General features: G+C 38.8%; 1 protein-coding gene and 1 non-coding gene across 16 annotated transcripts in view; one reads left to right on the top strand and one right to left on the bottom strand.

Annotated features, from left to right (window-relative positions):
* LARP1B (La ribonucleoprotein 1B) overlaps positions 1-14,794 on the bottom strand; it is a 94,309-nt gene that overhangs the window by 32,746 nt on the left and 46,769 nt on the right. The window lies entirely within an intron of this gene.
* Positions 2,415-2,550, top strand: LOC118659480. Its single transcript, XR_004968593.1, has one exon. It is a non-coding gene; the product is annotated as a small nucleolar RNA SNORA42/SNORA80 family (small nucleolar RNA).

The following is a 14,794-nucleotide window of genomic DNA, read 5'->3' as shown; positions in this document are numbered from 1 at the left end:
CCTAAGCAACTGTTCCGACAGTTGCTATGACATGCACTGACCACCAGGGGGCAGATGCTCAAAGCAGGAGCTGCCCCCTGGTGGTCAGTGCACTCCCACAGCCAACCTCCTGTGGCCGTCCAACCTCCCACAGTCCCTCCCCACAGCCGATTGGCCCTGATTGCCAGCCAGGCAGGGGGACCCCACCCGTGCACGAATTCGTGCACTGGGCCTCTAATTGTTATATATTTATATAAAATATATATTTATATTTGACAAACTAAAGAAAACTATGGTCTTTATGAATGAACAGGTAGGAAATGTCAGCAGAAAAAAAGGAATCTACAAAAAAAAAAATTGTAGAACCAAAAAGTTTGTATTTGGATGAGCTTAAAAACTGAGTGAAGATGGTAGACAAATGTTAGTGAAATTGAAGGTAGAACTATAGACATAATCCAATCTATAAAACAGAGAGGAAAAGAATGTAAGAAAACAGAAAAAATCTCAGGGGTCTGTGAAACCATCAAATAGTTTAACTAAAGTCCTAAAATTTAAAAAAAAAAAGAAATAAAAAGCCCAGCCAGTGTGGCTCAGTGGTTGAGGGCCGACCTATGAACCAGGCGGTCACAGTTACATTCCTGGTCAGGTCACAGGCCCAGGATGTGGGCTTGATACCCTGTAGGGAGCATGCAGGAGGCAGCCTCTCATTGATGTTTCTATCTCTCTCTTTCCTTCCTCTCTCTGAAATCAATAAAAAACATTTTTTAGAAATTTTTTAAAGAGTAAGAAAGAAATAACTGAAATTTTCCGATTTTGAAGAAAAATAAATTATTGGTCCAAGAATTTCAGTTAACTATAAAATGGGTAAACTCAAAGAACATCACTCTGAGACACATCATAGTTAAATTGCTGAAAAGTAGTCGTAAAGTGGAAAACTTGAAAGCAGTGTGGTAGGAGACACATTACATACAAGGGAACAACCATATAAATAATAGTTGACTTATTAGAAACAGTAAATGTCAGAAAACAATGGAATATCATCTTTAAAATGGCAAAAGGAAAAACTATCAATCTAGAATCCCTATCTAGTAAAGACATCATTCAAAAATCAGAGTAAAATAAACACATTATCAGGTAAATCAAAGCTGAGATGACTTGTTGTCAACAGACCTACAGTATAAGAAATGCTAAACAATGCTATTCAGGCTAAGAGGGAAATTATATCAGATAGAAACAAATTATCGAAATGAATAAAAGAGGTAAATATAAAAAGCTGATTTTTGCTTTTTACTATTTCCTTAAAAAAGAACCTGTTAGTTTGAAGCAAAATAATATTTTAAGATACAATTTATAATATATGTAAAAGGATATGACAACAACAGCACAAAGGTAATGGAATTATATTTTTGTAATTATAAATTACATATTTATAAGCCAAAAAGTATTAAATGTTAAGTGAGATGTAAAAAGAAGTAGAATAATGGCTCTAAATAGATTTTGAAAAGTTAAGGAGGCATACTATTAGCTATAGAGTAAACACTTTTAAAATGTTTAAAAGGCATAAAGAAGAAGTCAAAAAGGAAAATGAAATATTATAAAATGCTTGAATAACCAGAGGTCACAAAAAACATTAAAACTTAATAAGACCCAATTGTACAATGTCTCTAAGTAACTCTCCTTTAAAATAAAGGCAATAACAGACTGAAACTAAGGAGATGAAAGAAAACTGACAGGGTGACTTTAAGACAGAACATTATAAAAAATTAAGAGGCACATTTCCTGATAAGAGTCAATTCATCAATACATAATTATATATGTATATCGATGTATGTATGCATATTACATCTCATAAAAGAAACATATTGCATCTAATATACATATAAGTACTGCAAAATTCATGAAGCAAAACTGACAGCTCTAAAAGAATAAATTTCAACCACAATTGAGGATTTTAACATCCTCTTTCAGTAATTCAGACAAAAAGTCTGTAAGATTTGAACACCATCATCAAACAATCTGGACTGACATCTGCAGAACATTATACCAGTAACTGCAAATTACAAATTATTTCCAAGTGTAGATAAAATCTTCCACTACAATACACCATAGCCTGGGTCATAAATAAGTTTCTTCTTTCCTGTTTAAGAAGAGGTTCATAACTAAATTCCATGGTCAATAATGGTAGTTATCTATTGCCTAGATTTTCTGGTTTAATTATCTCTTTCCATCCACCTCACTCCCACCAACATCACCATTATGAATTACTTGGAGGTTATATTTTCAACAGTCAATCATATTCACTACCACATTCTCAGCTCCCAGTATGGTCTGGCACACAGCAAGCACTCAGCATGTTATTAAATGAATCTCTGGCAAGGAGTTAGTTTAGTATATAGCTACCATATTTAAGTATGTGTGTTAAAATAAGGACCTCTGCATGAGTTGGGATTTACACCAGGCCCATCCCCCTAGGTCTCTCCCATGGTGCCCCATGCCAGAGCAAACTATGGCTTTGAACCATTGCCTGGCCTCTGCCTATAGGACGCAGGCAATGAAGTGAGTTGCACAGCGAGGAGGGTAATAGATTAAATAAGGGACTGGCTTATGCAAAAGACTATGGCTGGAATTTAAATAGTGATGTACAGCCCAGCCAGCATGGCTCAGTGGTTGAAAGTCAACCCATGAACCAGGAGGTCATAGTTCAATTCCTGGTCAGAGCACATGCCTGGGTTGGGACTTGATCCCCAGTGTGGGGCATGCAGGAGTCAGCTGATCAATGATTCTCTCCCAGCATTGATGTTTCTCTCTCTCTCTCCCCCTCTCCCTTCCTATCTGAAATCAATAAAAATATATAAAAAATAAAAATAGTGAGGTACATCCTGAAATCAGGTATCCTGATTCATTTGTCTATTCAGCAACAAGTCAAATCTAAACAATTTATAGAGAGTGACTACATTGAGTCTCGTGTTACCCATGAGCAGAAAGTAATCTGAGGAAGTCTTTCAGCGTAAGGTATTAGGAGACAGAATTAAAAATTTTGCATTTGAAAATATATAACACAGCCCTAGCCAGTGTGGTTTAGTTGCTTGGGCAGGCGTCCTGTGCACCGAGAGGGTGGTAGTTCCATTCCCAGTCAGGGCATATGCCTGGGCTGCAGGCTCCATCCCCAGTAGAGGGTGTGCAAGACACAGTCAATCAATGTTTCTCTCTCATCCATGTTACTCTCTCTCCTTCTCTCTTCCTCTCTCACTAAAATCAATAAAACCACATTAAAAAAAAAAAATACGTAACACAAGGACTAACGATGGAAATGTCTGATGCTGGCACCAGGAAAGAATTCCATAGACTGAACTTTATTAAAGCAGTCAGAATTTCTATGTAAAGCCTGAGCTGCTGCATTCTTTATATTCCTGGGTTCCCCTCCATTTGTATCATTCACTATTCCTGGTCCCACCTAACCATATAGCCAAACACATGCCCAGTATTTTAGTTTTCAAAATCCTTTACAACCCTATGAAGTAGAGAAGACAAGAATGATCCCCACCCTAGGTTCAGAGAAGTTACTTTTTGGTCCAGAATTGCATTTAGTGCAACTTGCACATGAGTTGACTCTTGGTTAGGAATAGGTCCAAGCTTTGCCAAAAGGGTTCTCACTTGGTGTTCTTCTCTAGTGAGAAGAAGAATGGCTCAAGTGGTGGAGTGAGGGGAAATTTAGGGTTCTCTCCTCTTGCCAAGTCAGTAGGATGCCACTGTCTCTATGATAATGTGGCATCTCCTGCTGAACTTGAACACCATTTTCAGCTATATCCCAAAGACTTCCCAAAAATTAAAGTTCCTCTTACCATCTGCCACAAATACAGGCAAGGACCTGCCTGTACTTGTAAGGTGGTACATTTACACCATAGAATGCTATGCAGCAGTAAAAAAGAAGGATCTCTTACCCTTTGAGACAGCATGGAGGAACTTGGAGAACATTATGCTAAGCAAATAAGCCAATCAGAGAAACACCAGTATCACATGATCTCACTCATATGTGGAATCTAATGAAATAAACTGATGAACAAAACAGATCCAGAGACATAGAAACATGGAATCTCAGAGGGAAGGCGAAGATGGGTGGGTGGGAAGAGATCAACCAAAGAATTTGTATGCATATATGCATAACCAATGGAGCGAGGGACAAGGGCTGGCTAAAAGGGGTCAATGAGGTGAAAAAGAGGACATATGTAATACTTTCAACAATAAAAGTTTAACTTAAAAACATATTTGTGTACAAGTTTTATATGGTCATATGTTGTCATTTCTCTTGGTCATATACCTAAAAGTGGAATTCCTGGGTTGTGTGATAACTGTTTAACCTTTTGAGAACTGCCAGACTGCATTCCAAAGCAACTGGACCATTTTATATTCTCACCAGTATTCTATGAGAATTACTACTTCTCATCTCACCAACAATTGTGTGTATTGTTTTTATTATAGTTGACCCTTGAATGACATAAGTTTGAACTGGGCAGGTCCACTTATACCTGAATTTTTTTTCAATAAATATGCAGTCAGCCCTTTGTATACTGAGGTTTCACATTTGTGAATTCATCCATCTGCGGATCAAATATAGTATTTTCAATCCACAGTTTGGAATCTGTGGATGTGGGGGACCAAATGTAGGCACTTTCCTATACCATTTTATTTTAATATATTTTAATTGGTTTCAGAGAGGAAGATAGAGGGAAAAAGAGAAACATCAATGATGAGAGAATCATTGATCAGCTGACTCCTGCATGACCCACACTGGGGATGGAGCCTGAAACCTTGGCATGTGCCCTGACCAGAAATCAAACCATGACCTCCTGGTTCACAGGTTGATGCTCAACCACTGAGCCAACCCAGCCGGGCCTATGCCATTTTGTATTAGGGACTTGAATATCATACAATTTGTATCCTAGAACAAATCCTCTGTGAATACTGAGGGACTGTAGTTAATTTTACACATGGATTTTCAACTGTGCAGGGATGAGTGCCCCTAATTCCTAGAGACAACTGTGTACTCATTATAGAAGATATGAAATGGTATCTCTTGGAGTGACTTTTTAAATTGGGTTGTCTTTTGAGTTGTAAGACTCCTTTATTAAATATTATTTGTGAATATGTTCTCCTAACCTAATTTTTTAAATAGATGCTTTTTAAAGCAGTTTTAGTTTTACAGTAAAATTATACAAAAAGTATGCAGTCACTATATACTCTATACTCTCCCACACACATGGTCTCCCCATTATCAACATCTTATGGATATAACTTTTCAGTTCTTTTGAGTAAGTACCAACATAGGTGATTGCTAGATTGCATGACAAGAAATATGCTTAGTTTTTGTAAGAAACTGCCAGTTTTCCAAGGTGGCTCTACCATTTTGCATTTCCACTACCAATAAATGAAAGTTCCTGTTGCTCCACATCCTCCCCAGTATTCGGTGTTGTCAGTGTTCGATGTTGGCCATTCTGTCTGTAGCAGTATGTTGTTTTATTTTACATTTCCCTGATGGCATATGGAGTATATTTTCATATGCATAACTGTCATCTTTGTCTTTTTCAGGTCTTTTTTTGGCCCTTTATTTTATTTTTTAGAGAAAGAAGGGAGAGGAAGGGAAAGGGAGAGGGAGAGGGAGAGAAAGAGGGGGGCAGAGGGAAGGGAGAGGGAGAGAGAAAAAAAGATGTGAGAAAAACATCGATTGGCTGCTTCCCATAGGAGCCGGAGTAGGGATCTAACCCACAACCTAGGTATATGCCCTCACCAGAATATCGAACCAGCATTTTTTTTTTTTTGTATACGGGACAACATTCCAACCAAGAAACACACCTGGCCAGGGCTTTGGCCTATTTTTAATCAGGTTAAATTTTAAGAGTTCTTTGTATATTTTGGATAATAATTTTACCAGAAATCTTTCTGCCATACTGAGGCTTGCCTTCTCATTCTTGACAGTATCATTCACAGACCAGTTTTTAGTTTAATGAAATCCAACACCAATCTCTTCTCTCATGGATTGTGCTTTTGATGTCTTATCTAGAAAGTCACTGCCCAACTCAAGATCATTTGGATTTTCCCCAATGTTATCTTCTAATAATTTTATAGTTTTGTGTATGTCATCCATTTAGGTGTGTGGTCCATTTTGAGTTAATTTTTGTAAAAATTATAAGATCTGTGTCTAGATTCATTTCTTCCCATGTGGATGTATAGTTATTCCATCACCTTGTTGAAAAGAGTATTTTCTCTATTGTATTACCTTTGCTCCTTTGCCAAAGATCAGTTCATTATATTCCAGGCTCTCCATTTTGTTCCATTGACCTATTTGTCTACTTTTTCAACAGTACCACACTGTGTTGATCACGATAGCTTTACAGCAACTCTTGAAACTGGGGACTATCAGCTCTCTGTTAATAATGAGTTGGCTATTCTGGGTCTTGTGTGTCTCTAAATATAATTTCTGGAATCAATTGGTAGATATTCACAAAATTAATTCTTGGAATTTTGATTGAGACTGCATTGAATCTAAAGAACAAATTGGGCAGAACTGACAATACTGAGCATTCCTAAATGAAATAGTTCTCCTTTGATTTCATCAGTTATATTCCTCACATGAATCTTGTACATATTTTCTTAGATTTACACCTCAGTATTTAATTTTGGGGGGTGGTAAACTAAATGGTATTATGTTTTGTCCTTTCACTATCTTTGTGGTGTCGTCCTTTAAAGCACAAAATTTAAGTTTTGATATTTTTTATTTTGTTGCTTATGCTATTATTGTCATACAACAAACCATTGTCAAATATGAATTCATAAAGATGTTCTTCCAGCCCTAACCAGTTTGGCTCAGTGGATAGAGCGTAGGCCTGTGGACTGAAGAGTCCCAGGTTCGATTCCAGTCAAGGGCATGTACCTTGGTTGAGGGCACATCCCCAGTAGGGGGTGTGCAGGAGGCAGCTGATCGATGTTTCTAACTATCTCTCTCCCTTCCTCTCTGTAAAAAATCAATTTAAAAAAATGTTCTTCTGCCGGGAGCCGGTCCATGCTTGCTGTTTCAAGGGACCTGGCATATATGGCATACTGTTCTTAATATGTTTGCTCACCTTCTTGGCACTATGTGTTTTAACCAAGGTCTCTGAGAAAGGTTGTTTCCCCAGGTAGGGATTTTCCCCTGAAGTTAAGGAGGGAATAAAACCTCTTAACTAAGTGCCAGGCGGGTAGTTAATCACTTTAACTATGAACAATCATGCTTAAGCTACATAATCTTTACTCCCTGGAATGGAGATAAGAAACGCCCTAACCTTTGGAATAGAGATTGATAGGATTGGAATCAACTGGTATAAATACAGATGTAAGAACACAGAACTTAGAAGACAGAACTTAGAAGACAGAACCTAGAGACAGAAGAACTTCGCTGGAGAGAACATGGCAAAAGATCCTGGACAGAAACTGGCCTCAGAACCTAGAGACAGAACCTAGCGAGAGAACATGGCAAAAGATCCTGGACTGAACCTGACTACAGAAATTGGCAAGAGAACCTGACTAGAACCTGGTGACTGAACCTGGCTGGAGAACCTAGCGAAGGAACATGGCTACAGAACCTGGCTGGAGAACCTAGCGAGGGAACATGGCTACAGAACCTGGCTGGAGAACCTGGAGAACCTAGCAAGAGAACATGGACACAGACCCTGGCAGGAGATCCTAAGCAGAACCTCTCTGGAGATCCAGACCAGAACTTGGCTGGAGATCCTGGCTAGCCTGCTGATCAACTGAACGCTGTCTCCATGCTATTCCTTCTTCGCCGACTCCGTCCACACCTTTGGGGACCTCTGGACCTGCTGGGGTTGGACCCCGGCATTCTTCCACGTTTTCTTGCAAAGAGAATGTTTGTTCTTATAGTTGTTAATTTAGAGTTAATTTTTGCACATGGTAAATAACCATGTCATCTAACTTATTCTTTGGTACGTAGATATGTACTTGTCTCAAGACTACTTTTCCCCTACTGAATAGTTAAGCACTTTTGCCGAAGTCAATTTATCACAGACATAGGGGTTTATGTGTAGACTCTCAATTCTCTTTCACTGATCTGTGTGTCTATCCTTATACTAGTACAAGTAAGGGCTGTGTATAAATACCTCAACTTTGTTCTTTTTCAAGGTAGTTTTTACTATTTTAGGTCCCTTCTTGATTTTCCAAATGAATTTCAGGTCAATTTGTCAATTTTGGCAAAGATGCCAGTTAGGATATTGACAGATTACATTGAACCTGTAGATTCATTTTGGTTGGTTACTGCTTTATGATATGTATTTTTCCAAACTTTTCAACTTTTTGCTTTTTATTTTTTTTAATGTGGTATATGTAAATAACATAATTTGGCTGTATTTACATACAATTTGACAATATTTATTTTCTTTTAGTTATTTTCTTAAAATATATTTTAATTGATTTTTTACAGAGAGGAGGGAGGATAGAGAGTTAGAAACATCGATCAGCTGCATCCGGCATGTGCCACACTGGGGATCGAGCCTGCAACCAAGGTACATGCCCTTGACTGGAATCGAATTGAAGACCTTCCAGTCCGTGGTCCAACACTGTAACCACCGAGCCAAACCGGTCAGGGCTCTTAAATATTTGAGTTTAATTCTACCACATTTGTGCTGGAGGCCTGGCCCCATTTCATACTTTGACTTGTTCCATTTTCCCTTTATCCTAGTTTCAAGGTTATTTCCTCTAATTCTATTTTATTCTAAATCCTCACCCAAGGGTATTTTTTCCATTGATTTCCAGAAAGAGTGGAAGAGAGGAAGGGGAGAGAAAGAAACATCAATGTGAAAGACACATCAATTGGTTGCTGCCCACAGACATCCTGACCAGGGCCAGGGATGGAACGTGCAACCCAGAAACATGCCCAGGATTGGAAATTGAACCCTCAACCCTTTGTCTGTGGTCTGACACTCTAAACCAGCCGTGGGCAAACTACGGCCCGCGGATCCGGCCTGTTCTGCTGTTCTACCCAGCCCGCGGAGCCGAAAGAGCGGAGGATTCTCTTGCTCTCCCCTCCGCTCCTTCACCAGCAGCAGTGTTAACATGGCAACGTCGGGAAACACGGCCGCAGCTCCTTCTTCTGAGTCCAGTTTAAGAACCCATTGTGGCCCTAACCGGTTTGGCTCAGTGGATAGAGCATCAGCCTGTGGACTGAAGGGTCCCAGGTTCGATTCCGGTCAAGGGCATGTACCTCGGTTGCGGGCATATACCCAGTAGGGGGTGTGCAGGAGGCAGCTGATAGATGTTTCTCTCTCATCGATGTTTCTCTCTATCCATCTCCTTTCCTCTCTGTGGAAAAATCAATAAAATATACTTTAAAAAAAAAAAAAAAGAACCCATTGTGGCCCTCGAGTCAAAAAGTTTGCCCACGCCTGCCACTGAGCAACCAGCCAGGGCTAATTTTATTTTTCATATGGCTATCCTTCAAATGGCAACATGAATACTCTAACTATAATCAATCTTCTTTACAGACTAAAAACCTTTGAATACTATCATTTATTGCTCTCATTAATAACTGTTAGTGTTATATTAAATCTACAAGACTTAGTTTAATACAGATAACATATATTTAAATTTATTTTCATATTTATCATTTGCTTTGCAGTCCTTTATGCATCTTTGGCATCTGCTCCTTTTTATAATACCTCTGCAATTTCCTTTGATGAGGTTCTGCTGGTTGCAATTGCTCATATATTACCCTCGTACTTGAAAGCTTTCTTTCCAAGGCATAAAATTACAGTATGTCAGAGATCCGTTCCTACGGCGTGAGGTAACATGATTTTGATTTTTGCAGTAAGTCAGAACCCACCTACATATAAGCACCTACTTCACTCACATGGAACACATACACAGCAGTAATGAAGTAAAACAGTAAAAAAAAATTAGAAGATAACAATCCCTGACCTTTGCTTATGGTAAATAAATAATAAAAACCATAAAGCACATATGTACATACATTGAAATGACGGAACTTTTTTTTTTAATAAATAAATGGCTGTCTGTATAGGCTTATAGCAATTTTTCCTTGGTGTATTAATACTATCTTTCCATTCTTGCATTCAACTGTTGCTGGTGGTAAGTCATCAGTGAGCTGTCCAGTCACTCTTCTATCTTTGAAAGTAAATCTTCCTTTTATTTCCGATTGCTGTACTAGGTGCACCAGTTAATAATGAGGATTTTTTAATCAAAGAAAACATGATAATTTTAATAGAAACATAAAAAGTGCTTTATTCAAAGTAATGTTCATCGCTAAGCTACACATTTCCCCCATCATAAGGTAATCTGTGGATACCATCCCAATAGAACAGTGATCGGCAAACTCATTAGTCAACAGAGCCAAATATCAACAGTACAACGATTAAAATTTCTTTTGAGAGCGAAATTTTTTAAACTATATAGGTAGGTACATTGTTATTAACTTAATTAAGGTATGCCTGCGCCACATCTCCCGTCGCCGGACTGACCAACACCCCCCACTTCTTCTAACGCCACTTCTTCAAAATAGACTCGCCCAGGCCGAAAACCGACTTCTGCACATGGGCCACGAAGTTTCAATAGCACTGTATGTGCGCCCGCACGTGGTATTTTGTGGAAGAGTCACACTCAAGGGGTCAAAGTGCCCCATGTGGCTCGCGAGCCGCAGTTTGCTAACCACTGCAGAGGAATAGGTGAGAAAGCAAGTTAAGCTCTCTCTCACTGAGGGTATATTTCTTGTGGGTACCAATTTACTGGGAAAAGGACTTTGGTTGGAAACCCCAGCTGTGGTTAGGCCCTATGTTTGTCTTTTACCCCTATACTTTAGGTCAGTGGTTCTCAACCTTCTGGTCCTTTAAATACAGTTTCTCATGTAACCCAACCATAAAATTATTTTCGTTGCTACATCATAACTGTAATGTTGCTACTGTTATGAATCATAATGTAAATATCTGATATGCAGGATGGTCTTAGGCGACCCCTGTGAAAGGGTCGACTGCCAAAGGGGTCGCGACCCACAGGTTGAGAACCACTGCTTTAGGTGGCTTTAGCACAGCTGATTTTTTCAAAAGCAAAACTAGTTTTAATATTCCAGTTCTCTAAGACTTTAATAACTTACCTTGAAGATCTTTAATTATTTTTAAGAAGATGCTTTTTTACCTATTAGCAGAGCTTTTTTTTTTTTTTTTTTTTTGGTCTTTAGCAATAAGGACAAGCCCAAAAGAGAAAGCCTATACTCACTCTTTGGTGCAGGTCAATATTGCTTTTGAATTCAGCAACAGGTGGTTATTTTTTTATGTTTGTTGTTGTTTGCGGGGGGGGGGGGGGGGGGAGTTGCAAAGTCAAATGATTGATATCAAACTATCCTATCAATTTGGCATTCTTTTCATTTACAACTAACTCTATTTTCTGACACATCTGATTATTCTCTCATCTTGAAGCCAGTTTTTTGCTTATACAACACTTTCCTAAACCACTTCTAAATGATCATTCATCAGGGTTCAGATCCAGGTCTTCACATTTCTATTTTTCCTCTGTCACCAATTTACCTTAAATTACCAACATCCACTACTTTAATAGCCTCTCAATTGGATTTCTTCTGCCACTCTTGTCCCCATCTAATTCATTCTCTACTATACTAACCAGAGATATCTTTTAAAAATAAAATTAATTATGTCCTGTTGTCTCTGTAAAACCATTTAAAGTACTGGTTTTAAACTTGAGGTAAAATTCAAAAACTAACATGGCCAACAGAGCCTTGTATGATCAGGCTATATATCCATAACTGTCCTCTTATAAACACACTAACTTGACCAGGCTGGTGTAGCTCAGTGGTTGAGCGTCGACCTATGAACCAGGAGGTCATGGTTCAAATCCTGGTCAAGGCATATGCCTGGGTTGCAGGATCAATCCCCAGTCTGGGGCATTAAGAAGGCAGCCAATCAATGATTCTCTCACATCACTGATGTTTCTTCTTTCTCTCTCCTTCCTCTCTGAAATAAAAATATATTTTAAAAAAACACAACAAAACAAAAATAAAAACACTGATTTGCTTTTCAATTCCTTATGCCACACCCTTTCTCATCTCAGAAACCTGACACTCTTCCCTCTTCCTAGAATATGGTTTACCTCCTCTGTGCATGGTTTATTCTTACTCATACTTCAGAACTGACTATAATTTTGGCTTTCTCATAGGCACTGCTTGACAACCCAATCCAAAAGCATCCTATTTGTTTTGTTGTTGTTAATCCTCACCTGAAGATATTTCCCCTGACCAAAGTTGAGGATCGGGCCTGTAAATGAGGTATACGCCCTTGACCAGAATCAAACCCAGGACCCTTCAGTCTATGGGCCAACACTATAACCAACCACTGAACCAAAATAGTTAGGACCTGTTCTTTTCCTTCAAGAATACTTATCATAATCTGTGTTTAAGTACTTACTGTGGGTTTGTTTCAATGTCTGCCCTACCAATTATTTGTAAGAACCAGGAATGCAGACACACTATTATCATTTTACCATCCCAGTTCCAGGACCTAGCAGTGTCTGGCACATAGTAGAGATTAATAAACATATGAAGATAGAAGGAAGGCCAAGAGACATATGAAAACATGCTCAAAGTCACTAATTATCTGAGAGATGCAAATCAAAACGACAATGCGGTACCATCTCACACCTGTCAGAATGGCTATCATCAACAAATCAACAAACAACAAGTGCTGGTGAGGATGCAGAGAAAAAGGAACCCTAGTGCACTGCTGGTGGGAATGCAGACTGGTGCAGCCAGTGTGGAGAACAGTATGGAGTGTCCTCAAAAAACTAAAAATGTAACTCCCATTTGACCCAGTGATCCCACTTCTAGGAATATATCCTAAGAAACTAGAAACACCAATCAGAAAGGACATATGCACCCCTATGTTCATAGCAGCACAATTTACCATAGTGAAGATCTGGAAACAGCCTAAGTGCCCATCAGCAGATGAGTGGATTAAAAAACTGGTACATCTACACAATGGAATACTATGCTGCGGTAAAAAAGAAGGAATTCTTACCATTTGCAACAACATGGATAAAACCGGAGAGCATTATGCTAAGTGAAATAAGCCAGTCAGAGAAAGATAAGTATCACATGATCTCACTCATTTGTGGAATATAATGAACAACATAAACTGATGAACAAAAATAGATCCAGAGACAGAGAAACATTGATCACACCATCAAACCTCAGAGGGAAGGCAGGGGAGGGTGGGGGGAATGGGAGAGATCAACCAAAGGACTTGTATGCATGCATATAAGCCTAACCAATGGATACAGACAACAGGGGGGTGAGGGCATGAGGGGGGTGCTGGGGGGGCAATGGGGGTATAAGGACACATATGTAATACCTTAATCAACAAAGAAATTATAAATAAATAAATAAACAAACATGAAATGATCGATTTCTCTCTAAGAAGACCCACAGGAATTATAAATAAGAAGTTAGGCCAAAGCCGGTTTGGCTCAGTGGATAGAGCGTCGGCCTGCGGACTGAAGGGTCCCGGGTTCGATTCCGGTCAAGGGCATGTACCTGGGTTGTGGGCATATCCCCAGTAGGGGATGTGCAGGAGGCAGCTGATCGATGTTTCTCTCTCATCGATGTTTCTGACTCTCTGTCCCTCTCCCTTCCTCTCTGTGGAAAATCAATAAAATATATAAAAAAAAAAAAAAAAAAAAAAAAAGAAGTTAGGCTAAAACATGACACTTACAAATAGACCCACAATGCTTAGAGTCATATAGCTCTAAGTCAGCGGTTCTCAACCTGTGGGTCGCGACCCCTTTGGGGGTCGAACGACCCTTTCACAGGGGTCGCCTAAGACCATCGGAAAACACATATATAATTACATATTGTTTTTGTGATTAATCACTATGCTTTAATTATGTTCAATTTGTAACAATTTAATTGGGGGTCACCACAACATGAGGAACTGTATTAAAGGGTTGTGGCATTAGGTAGGTTGAGAACCACTGATCTAAGTTTTGAATTAACTCTTTACATGGCTTTTAATTATTATTATCTACACTTTAAAGCAAATAATCACCTACAAATAGCCCATGTTTCTCAATGTGGCATAAAAGTTCATTATTTAGAACTCTGAAAATATTTTCCCACAGGAGCAAATTGTATACAGTGGTTAAATTCCTTTGGTTAGTTCAGAATGTCTAGTCCGTAATTCATTTATCCATTTTAATAAATATGAATTGAGCACTACTTTGTGCCGGGAACTGTTCTAGCACTGGAGATACACTAATGTACAAAATAAGACAAAAATTACTATCCTCATAGATCTTATATCCATGTGATCAAAACAGAAAAGAAGTGCAATATACAGAATGGTAGAAGCTGAAGAACAAAGCAGGGTAGAGGGATAAGGATGAATGGAGTGTAACTTTAACCTATTATTAATTTCAAAAAGGATTTAAGTTGGGTATTACTTATAAAACCTAAGTATCACAAGTAAATTAACAATGATTATACAAGGGAAGACTTTCAATGAAAAAAAACGTTATAAAAACAAACTTCCTCTCTCACTGCAGGACAGAGAAAACTGGCTCTATGTCACTGACAAGCTACCATACCCTGAGGCAGGGTCTCCAAAAAGGCAGTGGCTAGAGAAGCGGGTGAAAACACTGATGGAAATTCCAGGAAGAAAAGAAATGAAGACAAGGAAAGCACACTTCTTATTGGTGATATGAAACTCCATGGACAGCCAGTCCCCACTATTCAACCACTAGGTGGCTGGCT

Source organism: Myotis myotis, unplaced genomic scaffold (assembly GCF_014108235.1).
Source record: "Myotis myotis isolate mMyoMyo1 unplaced genomic scaffold, mMyoMyo1.p scaffold_m19_p_6, whole genome shotgun sequence".
Taxonomy (NCBI): Eukaryota; Metazoa; Chordata; class Mammalia; order Chiroptera; family Vespertilionidae; genus Myotis; species Myotis myotis.
This window is presented reverse-complemented; position numbering and strand designations above follow the sequence as displayed.